The sequence below is a fragment of the Bactrocera neohumeralis genome, chromosome 6, assembly GCF_024586455.1.
Source record: "Bactrocera neohumeralis isolate Rockhampton chromosome 6, APGP_CSIRO_Bneo_wtdbg2-racon-allhic-juicebox.fasta_v2, whole genome shotgun sequence".
In the NCBI taxonomy this organism is placed as follows: domain Eukaryota; kingdom Metazoa; phylum Arthropoda; class Insecta; order Diptera; family Tephritidae; genus Bactrocera; species Bactrocera neohumeralis.
Genome location: NC_065923.1, coordinates 36,589,559 through 36,604,308, shown reverse-complemented (window position 1 = coordinate 36,604,308; position 14,750 = coordinate 36,589,559). Strand labels below are relative to the sequence as shown.

Below are 14,750 nucleotides of genomic sequence, written 5' to 3'. Positions count from 1 at the left end.
GTGTGGCTGGAAATGTGGGCTGCGTGTAGGCCGCCTCTTTAGCTGATAATTCAAGTGAGCACTGCCGGCTAGAGCAACAGAACTTCTGGCTTTCTGGTTATTCACGATTTTAATTTATTTCGTAGAAGCAGAATCCCTCTCCAGAAGCCAGAAGCACAACTCAACGCCTCCGCGCCACTTAACAAAGATGCATATCGCGTCGTACTCAACAGCACTAGCTAAACAAACAAAAACATACAGAAGTGCATATCCGCACGGACATACCTACATGTACATATATACTTACGCGTTTATTTATATAGGTCTAAATGGATACGCACTCAGTCGCTCATGCATTTGCTTTCATGTGCGTTTACCTAGTCATACACGATTCCTAAAACCCACACGCATGCGCATTGCATGGCTCTGCCAGGCTGCAAGCGGAAGATCTTAGGCGCAGATAGTCGTTCGTTGACACAAATGCGTCATACATATTTAATTGTGAATGCCTGGATGTGTGTATGTGGTGCATGCCTTGTTCGTCAAGAAAATGTGTGTTGTGCAACTCGAGATTGATGTTGCTTTTGTTTTATTACCATTGTCGCCGTGAGACATGCGCACTGACAGTTCGTTCACGGAATCACTCAGCTCTGTGGCCATGTAATCTTCTATGCACAAACACACATTTACACGCTTTTATATCCTATTTGAACTGGCGCAAGTCATTTCCATTTGAAATCGTAAAAAATCGCTCCAATTGTTAGGTTGAATTTGTTTTTTGTGGGAAATATAATGCAATACGCTATGCTCTAAACTATCTTGGAGTTAAATTTCTTAAATTTAGCTGATTTTTCTCTAAACATGTTCTCAATTTTTAAAAATAAAAAAATTGTATCTTTACTCCTCTGTAATGGCAATCACCTTATGTAAATATGAAAGGTTTCGAGGTGAAAGAAGCATGAGGGCGATAGGAGATAATAGTCTAAAGCTCCCAAATTTACTAACTACATAATCTAGCGAAATCAGTCTAAGATGCTGTTAGAGGAGCACTGGTTATATTCAAATCACATCAAATCAAAATCATATCAAATCAAATCGTCGTTATGAACTTCATTTTGATCGTTCAGTTTATATGATAGCTATAAGCTACAGGTATAGTCGTCCGATTTGAACAATTTTTTCGGGTATATTATCGTTGCCGTGTGTAATAAGCCATGCCAAATTTCATGAAGATATTTCGTCCAATAAAAAAATTTTCCATACAAAAACTTGATTCCGATGGTTCAGTTTGTATGACAACTATCTGCTCTAGTGATCCGATCTAAACAATTTCTTCGGAGATTTAATCATTGTCTTAGACAATAAGCTGTGTCAAATTTCTTGAAGATATCTCGTCAAATGAAAAAGCTTTTCTTACAAACTCTTGAACGCTCGTTCAGTTTGTATGACAACTATATGCTATTGTGGTCCGATATTGTTGGTTGCTTGGCTTGGACGTATGAAAATACAGGTCGCGTCTAAACCGGATTGCGCAAACCAGACTATTTTGCTTCCGCAAAAAACGCTCGACTGTTGATGCAATTAAGAAGCTCACAGGTATTGCGGTATGCATATCTATTGATAGAAGAATGCCATAGAAGGAGATGGGTTGATGCACGGCAACAAAGACTACTGCGCGGTCATAACGCTCGATATGAAAAACGCTGCCTAAAGAAGTACAGATTATCGGATACGCCGATGATATAGCGGTAACTACAGTAGTCAAAGAAGTCCACCAAATTCAGAATCTATGTATGTAGTGAGACTATACCAAAAATCAAACATTGGCTCAAACGAGAATATCTCCATAAATATTGACGGACATATGATTACAACACAATAAGCACTAAAGTACCTTGGTTTAATGATAGACGCGAGATTCAGCTACAAAGTCCGGATCTTAATATGCAAGAATGGCCAAATCAGTGTTACGGCTAAGCACAATTAGAACTATTGTGGCATTCCGAACGATGTCTCATGAAGTCGCTGGTAATATATCTGGAATAATGCCGCCAGACATAATGACTCGAGAACTTAAGAAGATCTACAGGGTTTGTCCGAAAAGTAATAGGAGAGATTTTCTTCCGCCGCGACTGTACTTCGGAGCGTTGGAGCAACGATTGGATTCGGTAGAGGGCATTCGTAGCTAACGAACGAGCGGCTAGCTAGTTGCAAGAGGCAATCTTCCGAGTGGCCCACGCCGCCGTCTCCTCGCCCAAAAAGGGAAGAAAAATCCAAAATGAAAACGATGCTTATTGTATTTTTTGACATCAAAGGCATTGTCCACCATGAATTTGTTTTTTCTGGACAAACCGTCAACGCCAAGTTTTACATGGAAGTCCTCAAGAGACTCGAAGGATAATCGAGTTGCAACGCGACAACGCCCCGACTTACACCGCCTTTCTCGTGAACAGCTACCTAACCAAGGTCGGTATGCCAACGCTTCTGCATCCGCCCTACAAGCCAGATGTGTCCTCTCCCGGACTTTTTTTGTTTCCTTGCCTGAAAAGGCCGCTGAAAAGCAAGCATTTTAAGACACAGGGGATACAAGCAGCATGCACCTTGGCTCTCAAGGCTATTCCGGAGAATGTCTTCCGGGATGCTTGGAAATCGCGCTGGCAGCGCTGCATCGACACAGAAGGAGCCTATTTTGAATGTTTTTAAAGAATTATAACGATTTAGTTCAATAATTTTTTTTTAAATCGACTCAAACCTATTACTTTCCGGACAAACCCTGTATGACAAAAGCAAAATTATAGGCAGGAAGCTAATAGTGGCAGAGCGTAAAGAGGAAAGACAACTCAGTACACGCGAATGGAAAAATCGTTAGGACACAGCAGCAAAGGGAGGATGGACGTACCGATTAATGAATAAAGTACAAGAATGTGTGGAACGAAAGCACGACGATATAGACTTTTAACGACGCAGTTTCTAACAGGACACATATATACATATGTTTCAGAGAGTGCCTGCATAGGTACGGTGATGACAATGGAGTTACTTGCTCTTTCTATGGTAGCAGTATCCAAAATGCGGAGCATATATATTTCTACTGCCTGATATTTACGACAGAGTGGCAAGATCTGGAGATGGAAGTGGCAGACCGAATAATACCTGATAATATAGTGCCGTATAAGCTGCAAACGAGACAAGTATGATATACCATGAAGAGGATGGCAGCTCTGATACTGCAAGAGCTAATAAGGGCCAAAAATAAAGAAAGAGAGAAGCTACATCCGCGAATATCGAGCCAATGACGTGAGAAAATAGACTCAGCTGCTGGCTCAGCGATGTAATGCTTAGTGGCGGTCTCAAGGGCTTTTCCATAAAGCTATAGATGACGGAGTTAAGGGTTTAGTAAGTAGGCGCATTGTTTCGCAAGTCCAATATAGTAAGATTATACTTATTAGGCGTGCTCTCGAATGAGGTGCAACTTTAGCGAGCAGTACGAATCGTACATACAGCATACATACTAAATATCAGCATCTATGGAAGCTTCCCCTTCGGAAACAAAAAAAAACTGATTATTGTTAAAGTGGTTCTGAAGCGACGCGAGCTTCTTCTAGAAAATATAGGAGAGCTGAATGGCTGAATGAAAAGAAAGTACACGAATATGCCTACCATATCTCTGTTCTTTATTTTATGTGAGCTTGTATGTATGTATTTACTTGTGGGCATATCTATTGATAGGAGATAATGTACTTTGAATTCACTAATTGCTTTATGGCTATTGCTTTGTTTATGATTTGTTTACTTGAGGCATACATAAAGGACGCATACTCTTTAGTTTATCTGCATCTTCTACGAAAACGCACGCATGCGCAATGAATATGCAGCAATTACTTTACAATATACAGTATACATATGTATATGTACATATGTATGTATGTGTATGGGAGTCATATATGAGTTTACTAGCCCTCGCAATGAGATACCAGGTATGTATGTTTTATCTAAGTAAGCGCTTGACCCACTCAAGACAAACCCTGTCTGCAACATAAAACATCACAATAAGTGATAACGAAGAGAGTAAACAAACGCCACAAAGGTACATGCATCAAAAGGTACTCAACTTGTGTAAGCATACATGGAATTATATACATACATATGTACATACATATGTATGTACATATATGCTAAAGGCATGTTTACACTTCTTCAAAGCAGGCACAGCGCGCTCGCATTTCATTTTTATCGCTTCTCAGATGTTGTTGCAACGCGATTCACGGAATAAGCAAAGGCAATGACAGCGACCGCCAAGCAATTGCTGATATCCAACGTGAAATCCAACAACAACAGGCACAACAAGTAAATGCATAAATATGTATGTATGTATGTGTGTGTTTGTGGCACACAACAGCAGCATTTGATTAATTTCTGCTGATAACAGGTTCATTTGCTTTGCAGCGCTTCAGCACTCACTTCACTCAACAGCGTTATTGCATTGTGTTGTTGTTTAATTGTTGTTTAATTTGTAAATAACGCGCACACGCATGCGCAGTGCGCTTGTTTCGGTACTCTTAAAGGCGCGTTACTGCTTATATGGCTTTGTGTAGGTATGAAGAGAAAAGACGGGCACAGCACTGATATGATATATGTATGTATGTCTTTAAACTTGTTCGCTGATTCATGTAAAAATATGTAAGAAGTTTGTGTGTGTGTATTTGCAGTTTTACAAATTATGGTTTTATAACTTTTGCCAGCCACACTGAAATTGTACAACTTTCCCTTATCGCACAAATAATCGCCTTTATTGTGGGCTGTGTCAAGCCTTCGTCTACTTATGGCTCCAACACGTACGCTCGCTTAATTGTTTAATTCTTTTGTGCCAGCATTTCTCTAAAAGTTGTTACACATAAAACGCAAAACGCAACGTGTGTTCCAAATATTAACTCCATTTTTGTGTAAGCGGCACATTAAACGTGCCACCGCCGTTTAGTATGAGCCGCACGTTGTCATCTCTGGCCGCTGACGCGACTACACAGATTTTTATCTCAGCTTATATGTACCTGGTACATGTCTACATATATTTGCATATGACACATACTTACTTATATGTACTATAATATAGTTTTGTTGGTTGTTAGCGAATTACTTTCATGAGCTGAGGTAATCATTCCACACTAGTGCCACACCCATGTGTGGTATACGAGGCCGAACCCATAAGTAACCAAAATACCATGAAAAACCCGGCTGCAGCGAAGCTAAAATGCCCCTTACAATTAAAGAAGTTAAACATTTATATTTAACCAGTGTCTAGTCTCTATTTGAGACATTTTGAGGTAAAGTCTCAATTTGTGACTAGTTACTATTCACTAAACAGTCTCTAGCGTTAGTCTCAAAACATTGCCTCAAATTTGAGACCTGATAGTTAGCAGGTCACAGAACTAAAAAGAACTCTTGTCTGCTATTTTGAATATACTGAATAGAGATCATCATAGATATTAATCGATTTTCGTTTTTTTGTAAGCAGCTCAAGCATGAAAAGGTTAAAAATAAATCAATTTTACATAAATTTCGTAATTATTATGAAACAAAGTAAACAAATATTTATATTTTTATTGGTAATTATGTTTTTTGACTATGTTATAGAAAATTTAATATTTTTTATCGACATATTTATTTTCATTCAAGTGTAAAAACATCTCTGAATAATGAAATGTAATAGATTTTGTGACTGTCACTTACAGAATAGCAAAATCGTCTCAAGTCTCAAAAATTGTCTCTAACTTAAAATCTCAAATTTAGGGACTTGAGGCTGTCTCACATTACAGAATCGCATGGTTAGTCAACAAATAAAAGCAAATTTGCATACAAGAACTTCACTTTGCTTGATATAACAGCTATATTTTTTGCAATCAGATATTGGCGGTTCCGACAAATGAGCAGTTTCTTGAAAAGAAAATTCGTGTACAAAATTTCCGTTAACTCAAAAATGTAAATCAACTCAGTTTCTTATTGTAAGGATATCCGACGTTTCTGCTCAACTTAAGTCTTCTTTACCAAACTTTCCACAATTGAAACCATTGTAGGAAATGTACAATGTATGTTAAATATGCCGAATTCAGGGTAGTTTTTGATTTCCTCTAACTGACTCTCTTTCAATACCTTCTTAATATAGGATACCAAAGTTTGTTTTTATATTTACCAGGAATGATAAATTTATCGAGATTTAGGTCAAAGATAAAGTGTTTGGTTCGATAATATTCGATGTTCTTCAAACCATAATGCCACTCATAGTTCTTCAAATCCCAAATGGCAAAAACTGGAACAATAATTTTCATAAGCTTCTCTTATGACGAATTTTTCATCAGCAAAATCATTCGCCATAGAAAAGATCAGGCGGTAATTACATGTGCGGGCTCAAGTTTTGCATATATGATCCTCCCAACGTCATGGGCTATTGTAGGAATTTACCACCGCTATATATTTTTGTACCTATTCGTAATCGCGGCGATCATTTGGAAATATTTTGATAAAGCCGCGATGAAAAGTTAATACCTCTCGGCTTTTATTCAGTAATGCAGTTTTTTGATTTTATAAAATATAAAATAAAACCTTTACTTTAATAACAAAAGCCGATCTATTCAATAGACGTTCTATTTCTTCTCAAATGTATAGTCTAAAAAATCCTCTTTTATCGAAATTGATTCTGAAAAGTTTTAAAGTTAATCACCAGTGATCAAAAAGTAAGGTGAAATTGTCATTTAAAACTATCGTGGATCTGAAAGGTAAGAGAATTTTTTCGGAAGGCCTTTAGTGATTAAACTTGGTACAAAAAAAAAGTTTACAAGTGGTACAACGTGTTTAGAGTGGGCCAAGAAGGCGTTAAAGCAAAACTGTTCTGGTCAACCATCAACCTCAACCAACGGGAGCAGCGTTGAAAATAATAAAGATACTTGAAAATCATCGACGGACAGTTGAAGACGCGCCGGTAGTGTTGAAATAGCAGTTTAGCTCATAAAGAATGTTTTGTTCAAACGTATTATGTCTCTATTGTATAAATAAATAAATTTTGATAAATCACAATAATGCACTATGTGATGCTGCATTGGATTTTCGTGACTGTTTTTACTCATACCGTTTCGGCAAACACCGTATTTCGTAAGCGGAATCGTTGCGAATGTTGTAAAAGGCCCACGTTGATTCTGTTTTATCAAACCCTATGAGTGGTAGAAAGCCCTCAAAGATGATCGAGAGATTGTTGAAGACATGGACGACCTTCCACATCTTCATCTAATGAAAATGATATTATTGATAAAGTGAAGGATATGGTGGTTTAAAGAGGACAGGCACGTGCTAGAGAGATGGTAAGAGAGCTCGGCATCTCATGCGAGTCCGTTCAAATGATTTTGGTGGATATTTTGGGTATGAAACGTGTTCTTACTCGACTCATTCCGACAAAGCTGAGCGATTTTTCAAAAAGATTATCGTAAACGGATCTCTTTAGACATGCTTGATCGTGTCAATTGCCTAAGACTTTTAAATATACAAAGTATGATTTCTAAAAAAAAAAAAATAATCGAACAAATACACAATATGAAGCAATGAAGAAGGTTCGAAGCGGAATCACAGGAAAGTGAAAGCATCTCGATTTTTGACTAAAAATGGTTTACCATTTGACTTTTGCGTCTTCAGTTCCAGCTACAACATCTACTAAAGCATTTAAAGAAGAGAGTAGAAAATAAGTTTGCGCACGAAATCAGGCATACAGGCATACTCAATTGTTATACCATATATACCATATGTCTGTATGTCTGAATGGATGTATGGATTAGTGGGTTCAGACACATTAGAACAAGAATTAAATATTCCAGTCAGTTGCGACAGTTTTACCAGTTCTTAACCCCACAACATAATCACACATGTACACACACACACATACATATGTATGTATAAAAGTACGTAGAGCACTTTCCTATTTACGTAAGTAGTTACAAGTGTAAGTTGCCACAGAAGTAGCATATTGTTGACACTTGAAAGTTTTCTATTACCGCAACATTAACACTTTCACACAGCAGACGAACTTGCCGTGCACAGGTAGGTGTGGACGTGTACTGGTCGCACTACTGGTGTTTAGCTGGGAGCACCAGATAACTGTACGTGCAATGGCCGCGCAGCAATTCAAAGGAAAAGTGAGTAGTGTAAACAATGCGGAAACATGACGATGGGCAGCGGAGAGCCAAACGAAACACAAATAAAATTGACTTTTAGGAAGCATTAATTAACGGCTTTTAGGTCGAGCTTTGGCGGCAGCGGCCGGAGGCGATGCGCGCAACTTGTAAGCGCCGTTTTCAAAAGTAATGGACAGCGGACGGACGCGCACCCATTTGCAGTCAGCAGTTGCGTGTGTTTGGGTGTGTAATCCATTTGACGGTAAACAAGCAACGGCGGTCATTGGTGGCAACACCACTTGGCTGAGCTAATAGCAGCAGAGCAAACAACAGAAAAAAAACAAAACAAAAACCAAAAAAATAGGTGTTGATGGCAAAGTTGCCGCTGCGCAACAAGTTAAAAACAAATTTCAGCTAAACAATAAGCACAACAACAACAACAAACATAACAGTTGAAACGCTAATAAACACAAGTACAAGCGAAAGACAATGGTCAGAGACAGGCAAACAAGTCGCGCTGTCTGTATGATGACGGCAAACGGCGGAGTAGGAGCGAGCAAATGAGCTCGACTAGCCGGCGGCAAGCAGAGCGCGGGCAGAGCAGGGGAACGCAGTGGGGCGCGCGCAGAATGTTGTACAAATTCAAGCTTCCTTATTTGTTTACGGATGCTGGAGCGGTGGCATGCAGCTGCCGCCCGTAAAAGGTACGAATGGAGGCGAGGTAGGAACGCCAACGATTCGAAACTGCAGCGCCGCAATAATTATACAAGCAAGTCACCAAATGAGTATGTACACAAGCCATAATACATAAGCATGTGTCTTCGGCATATAAGCATGTATGTGTTCAGGTTTTCAAAAGAATCCATAACAACAATGTAAAACAGCAATTTTCATGTACGAGAGCGAACCGTTTTGCTTGCTTGTTGTTGCTGTTGGGTTTACAGTCTCGTTTCAGCCGAGCAAACGTTGCTGTTTGTAAATGTTGTAAACAACACTTAGTAGCAACGGCAACAATTCCGACGGCGACAACAGCGCAAGAGCAAATGAGCAAATGGCAATAGCTTTTCCTTTGTTTTGTTCTTCTTTGCGCCATGTCTCATTCGCCTTGTGCCAAGTGTCGTTGAGTGCGGCGCTCTAAATATTAGTTTCGCGGAACAACTTCTTCAATTCCCGCTTTTCTCGAGTACAAATATTTCACTGTCAGCGGAAGCGCTGTAATGTCTTCGTGGCAGCAAGGGCTTGCTTAGTAACCAGTCAAGTTGACAGGTGTCCCAACGTGTCAGCAATAAACCAACTAAAGTTTTGCTTATTGTTACTAATTTTCCCTTTGCTTAAATGGAAGTAAAAGTAGATTTTCTGTGGGCTATTTTATTGTGCGAGCGAATTGTTTAAACTTCTTGGTCTGCCTAAATTGCAATTGTGTCGTCATTTATGAAGTCGTTTTGCTCCCGTGGCTGCCATTTTGCTGTAAAGACGAAAGTACTGACGATGCGAAAGGCAAACTGAAGCTAAATCTTCCTTTTCAATCAATCAGTCCACAATCCAGGGCTTATTGTCCAAATAACGGTGAGTAGATCGCACTTGGACTACATATTGCAGTTGTAAAGTCATAAAAATGTAACTCCTTTATCCGATCTTATAAGTCGGCAAAAGATATTTTGGCCAATACAGATTTGCTTGGGCAATTAATATCTATTCCTACCAGCTTGGTGGGATATCTGAAAGTGTGGGTTTCGAAGTGTTTAAACCACAATCTCTGAAATCCGTGACGATGAAGAAAAAAGTGTTGAGATGTTTCCATTCTTCCATACAGCTCTGCAGTTGATATCCGGTAAGATTTTCTACCTTAAGCATGGACGCCGATAGCGTAATGGCCAGCTAGAACCCTGCCAACTGGGTAAATGCATGAATTTCTGAGGGTAAAAAGCTCACTGCGCCTCTTACGATCGTTTTTAGGCCAAAATAATCTTACGACAACGAATGAACTAATGGCAGCCCAGCGCAGTAGAAAATACAAGCAGAGTGGAGCACCGCACCCATTCTTCGTAAAGCGGAGCTAAGGAGTTTTTCCCTGCCAGCTCGTCAGCTTTACAGTTACTTGCGATTCCACTGTGGCCTGCCACTCATTATTGTCGTATCGAAAAATAACTCGATGTCATTGATAACGAGTTTAGGCATTCCTTAACTAACCTGGTGAGCTCAGTGATAGTATAATCCAAAAACAAAATGCCGTAGCTCATCATTATCGCTGATATAGTTCAAGTGGAAACGTGGAATCACTCTATCTTAAAAAAAAACAACACTCGAAACGGATTTGAAAAAATTGTGAGCAGCGAACACTACGAGCGATATTTGCACAACCAAGCCCAGTTAAGAAACATAATGAACTCCTCTGCAAGCAGTTTTTGTCGGGGTGCTTTCGTAGAAATCATCGTTGCATCCCCTCCTAGGAGCTTCAACAGGTCCTTCCTCAACTACGTCGACGACATAAAACCATACGTCGACCAGACTTCGGACGAAACTAACTTCAAACTACACTGACCGCCATTCACAGTAGAGCCTTAAACACTTTCACCAACCACCTCTCAGTGAATGGCGTACTTGGAATCAAACCACCACCCATTGCAGACGAACAGCTCGAGTTCCGCGAGCATCGAGAGGGGACCTTGCGTAGCTTCGTTCTGGCTACTGTAGCAGGTTAAACTCCTCCTTATGACCCCACATTCAAACATATGTTCAGCATGTAAGGAGTCCCCTCATGACACTAACTACCTCTTTGCATGCCTAGCTAACCCTACATATCTGACACCTCTCTCCCTATTGTCCGATCCCGTCGAAACAGCACAATTCCTGGGCCTACCGTTGGATGACCTCGATGACAACTTATCTGCATCTTACCATCCTAGCGGGGACTAGATTACTGTTACAACATACAACAACAAGCGACTTAGCTTCACAGTCGGACTTTATAATAACAAAATTACAGAGATATGGAGTTTTCAAAATATCAGACTACAAACTATGATAGTGATAGCCTGCTATTTGCAGTCTACAAGATGTAAAAACTGTCCAAGCAATACTTTCGGAATAGTAATGGAGGAAACGTTCTCCGAGGCAGGTAATGCACATCAAAAAAGGTCATCTCTAGCTACAAGAAAATAATTAACACATAATCAATAAGATAAGAAAAGTGAAGAACTCACGAAATGTTGTTTCCTAAACCTCCTAAGCATACGCCAGACAAATGACAGAAATGACATTTGATTTAATATTCTTCGATTGGATTGACGAACTTCTTCAACACAGGTCGGTTCAGAGAGAACATAATAGAGTGAGGGAAGCTTAGTTTTCGGTGGTTTCACAAAGGGCCACCGAAACGCTTAGGTGCGTCGTTAATCATACACTCTACCTATCTATCCAATATTCTGCGAATTTATTAAAACACATATCAGTTCGCTTAATTGTTACGGAAATAATAAACTACAAGACTATATTAAGTACACAGTACTCGCGTATCCCTTTAGCGAATTATCCAGCGCATTACTGCGAATTACCGCGCATTACGATGACAAGTTGAAAGCTGCAAATATCCTAATGACTTCACACAATGAACGAGTTTAGCGCTTACGAAGACACCCAACCATTATCGGCAATAATTTAGTGGCGCGAAAAGCGATCGCACTCGCTACTCGCAACCGGGAACTTGCGGCGAAGAATTCAGCATTTTCATGTTTATGCCACCAGCAAACCACCAATGGAAATTATTCAATTTGTAGACTCAACAGTTTGGCGCGAAATACACAGGGCAACAAAACACAACCCAAGCATCACGATCGCCGGTAATCTATACGCGGACACACAACCGGACACACATACATATGTAGAAGAAGGTCTCTCAAAATTTATTGCCTTATCATAGTTTCAATTATTGGAACCAGTTCATTTTACCGATAACTGGCCAGGCAACAACTACAAAAACAATAACAAGGGAACAACAAGATGCTGCAAATTACAAGGCTGCTTAGCCAACAACTACAACCAAATTAAACATTGCCTACGCACCTGCTGTTGCAGCCGAGTGAATCGATGGTTGTGGCAACTGATTGCTTTACACCAACGGAAAGCGGAAAGCGCTTTGACCAGCAAGAACAAGTGCAGGCTTGCATGGTTCGTAGCATGCGGAAGGGGCGGTGGGGTGCAATCAGCGCAGCGTTGGTAGTTCGGTGTCTTCCGTATCAGAAGGCAAACTTTAAATTATGTCAATAATTTATCCACTTCAATGGCAATGGCAACAACCGGCCAACAAGAACAACGACAACAACAACATGTGAAACAACGGGCCGAACAATGCAACGATGACGATGATGAGGTGCACCAGCTGCCGCTGCCGCTGCCACTGCCGAACCTCAAACCGATGAAGGCAGTGAGGCAGTGAAGCAGTGAAATAAAGTTGCGACGACTAGAGTTAAAGTTGATGCTAGTAAATCGAGTCAGGAAGACTTTTGGTTGCAGTTAATGGTGCAGACTACAAGCAAGTCGAAGGAGCAATCAGGCAGCAACTTGTAATGTGGCAGGCGCAAAACCAACAAAAACCAGCAAATGGCGCAAGAACCGGTGCAGCCGCGCAGTGGTCTAGAAAGGAAAGTTTGCAAAACTGAGCGCGAGGCGGACACCAGAGGAGTCGGCGCGGCAGCAGCAAGCGTCAAGCGCTGAAGTGCTGAAGCGGCAACACGATCGACTGCCAACACGACTGACTGAAGATGCCTTTGTTGTTATTGCTTGCACTACGGCAGACACTTGTTTAGCTGCTAGCCGATACACTTACTTATTACTTCGGTTTGTACAGGTTTAGGTGGCTGTGTGGCTGTTGGTGTGCGGCGTTGCTGCTGTTGCTTCTGCAAGGTAAAAAGTGGCGAGCTGTGGCAGATTTGTGCACTTGCTGTGATGTTTCTAGCTCATCGCCAGATCTGCACTCCGCTTTCGTACACACTTAACTCGTATCTGCAGCAACTTATATGCACACACACACTCATATACTCGCATACTCACCCATGGCATGTACGTACATATATGGCCGCATAGCCGATTAGAGCTTAGCTCCGCAGCCGCGTAGAGTGAAAGAAAGGTGCGCGTTGACTTGATTTTTACAGAATAAATTACACACTACATTTGCTGGCAAAAACCACGCCGGGCTCATGCACAAAACAAGTCGGTGTGCTCCTATTTCAAAGCCTCACATGCACACATATTTATAGTGTGTGCATAAGTATGTGTGTGATTATGGTCATGCATGTAAGTATGTAGTAATTGCAACAGCAACAATTATGACAGGCTACACTTAATGAACTCGAACCGTGAAACTAATCCAGTTTCGAGCGGATCTTTTGCAGACTCAGCAGCAATTTGTGTACTTACGCCATCGTAGTCACTGTTTATTTGACATTTGTATGTGTATTTATGTATAAACATATATCTATATTAATAAATACAAATATATATTTAAGCGGTAATGTTTTTAATTTATAACTTTTCATACTATAATTAAAGTTTTCTAAAAAAAAAAAAATATTATAATTAATACACTCAGAATCGGACGGAGAAGCTATTATAGATTTGTCCTAACTTTCGAAACACCAAACGTAAAAATAATCAAGAGTGTTGAAAACCTTTTATAAGACAAGAAAAAACGTTATCTTCTGTACTTGACGAATACAGCTTTCCATGCAAAGACTTGACTTTTATTGATAATTTCGTATGGCAGCGATATGCTATAGTAAGCCGACCGAATTTTTTTTTAGATTTGGTAGCGTTGTCTAGGGTAATCATCTCCGCAGGTTTTTTTAAGACGATACCTTGTCAAATAATGAAACATTCCATACAAGAACTCGAGTTTGATTGGACTATTTGAATGACTTCTTTTAGCTATATTATCGACGTTCCGATAAATGAGCAGCTTGCTTGAGAAAAAAGGACGTGTGCAAAATTTCAGAACGATATTTTAAGAACTGAAGGACTAGTTCGCATATATACTATTGTGAACAAAAAATAGTAAAGCTTTTTAATTTAAATTTCGCCCCAAAACCCATTCGTCGAATTGTTTTATTACAGGGAATTAAAAAATTTCTCAGGCAAAAAATGGAATAACAGGTTGCTTTGGCTGTGTGTGTGACATCTGTGCCGACAAGAGTTCGATGAACTAAAATTTTGTGTGCACCATCCTATAGCAATTAAAAACTTTCAATCGTGCTGAAATGTTCAAAATATTTGAAAAGACCGTCGGTGATAATTGTTAATCACGAGCAAGTGGTTTTGACTGGTACAAATTATTGGAGAACGCCATCAACATCAACTGATGATCAACACGTCAATAAAATAAAGGAAATATGCCTATTTACATTGGTGCTATATGAGAACCGACAAAAAATATAAAGCTTTTTAACAGTCAGATTTTTTCCTAGGTCTTTCATCTGTGCATCTTTAGAATATCGAAGTATCATTGAAAACCATTTTGAAAGATCATTTGGTCCTAAGAAAAGTAAAAGCACGATTGCTTCCAAAATCACTACATTTTTTCGAAAGATGTCAAGAAATATATTATTACTGGCGATGAATCTTGGA

General features: G+C 39.8%; 1 protein-coding gene across 2 annotated transcripts in view; it reads right to left on the bottom strand.

Annotated features, from left to right (window-relative positions):
* The window catches only part of LOC126761656 (fringe glycosyltransferase), a 123,775-nt gene that overhangs the window by 93,059 nt on the left and 15,966 nt on the right, over window positions 1-14,750 (bottom strand). The window lies entirely within an intron of this gene.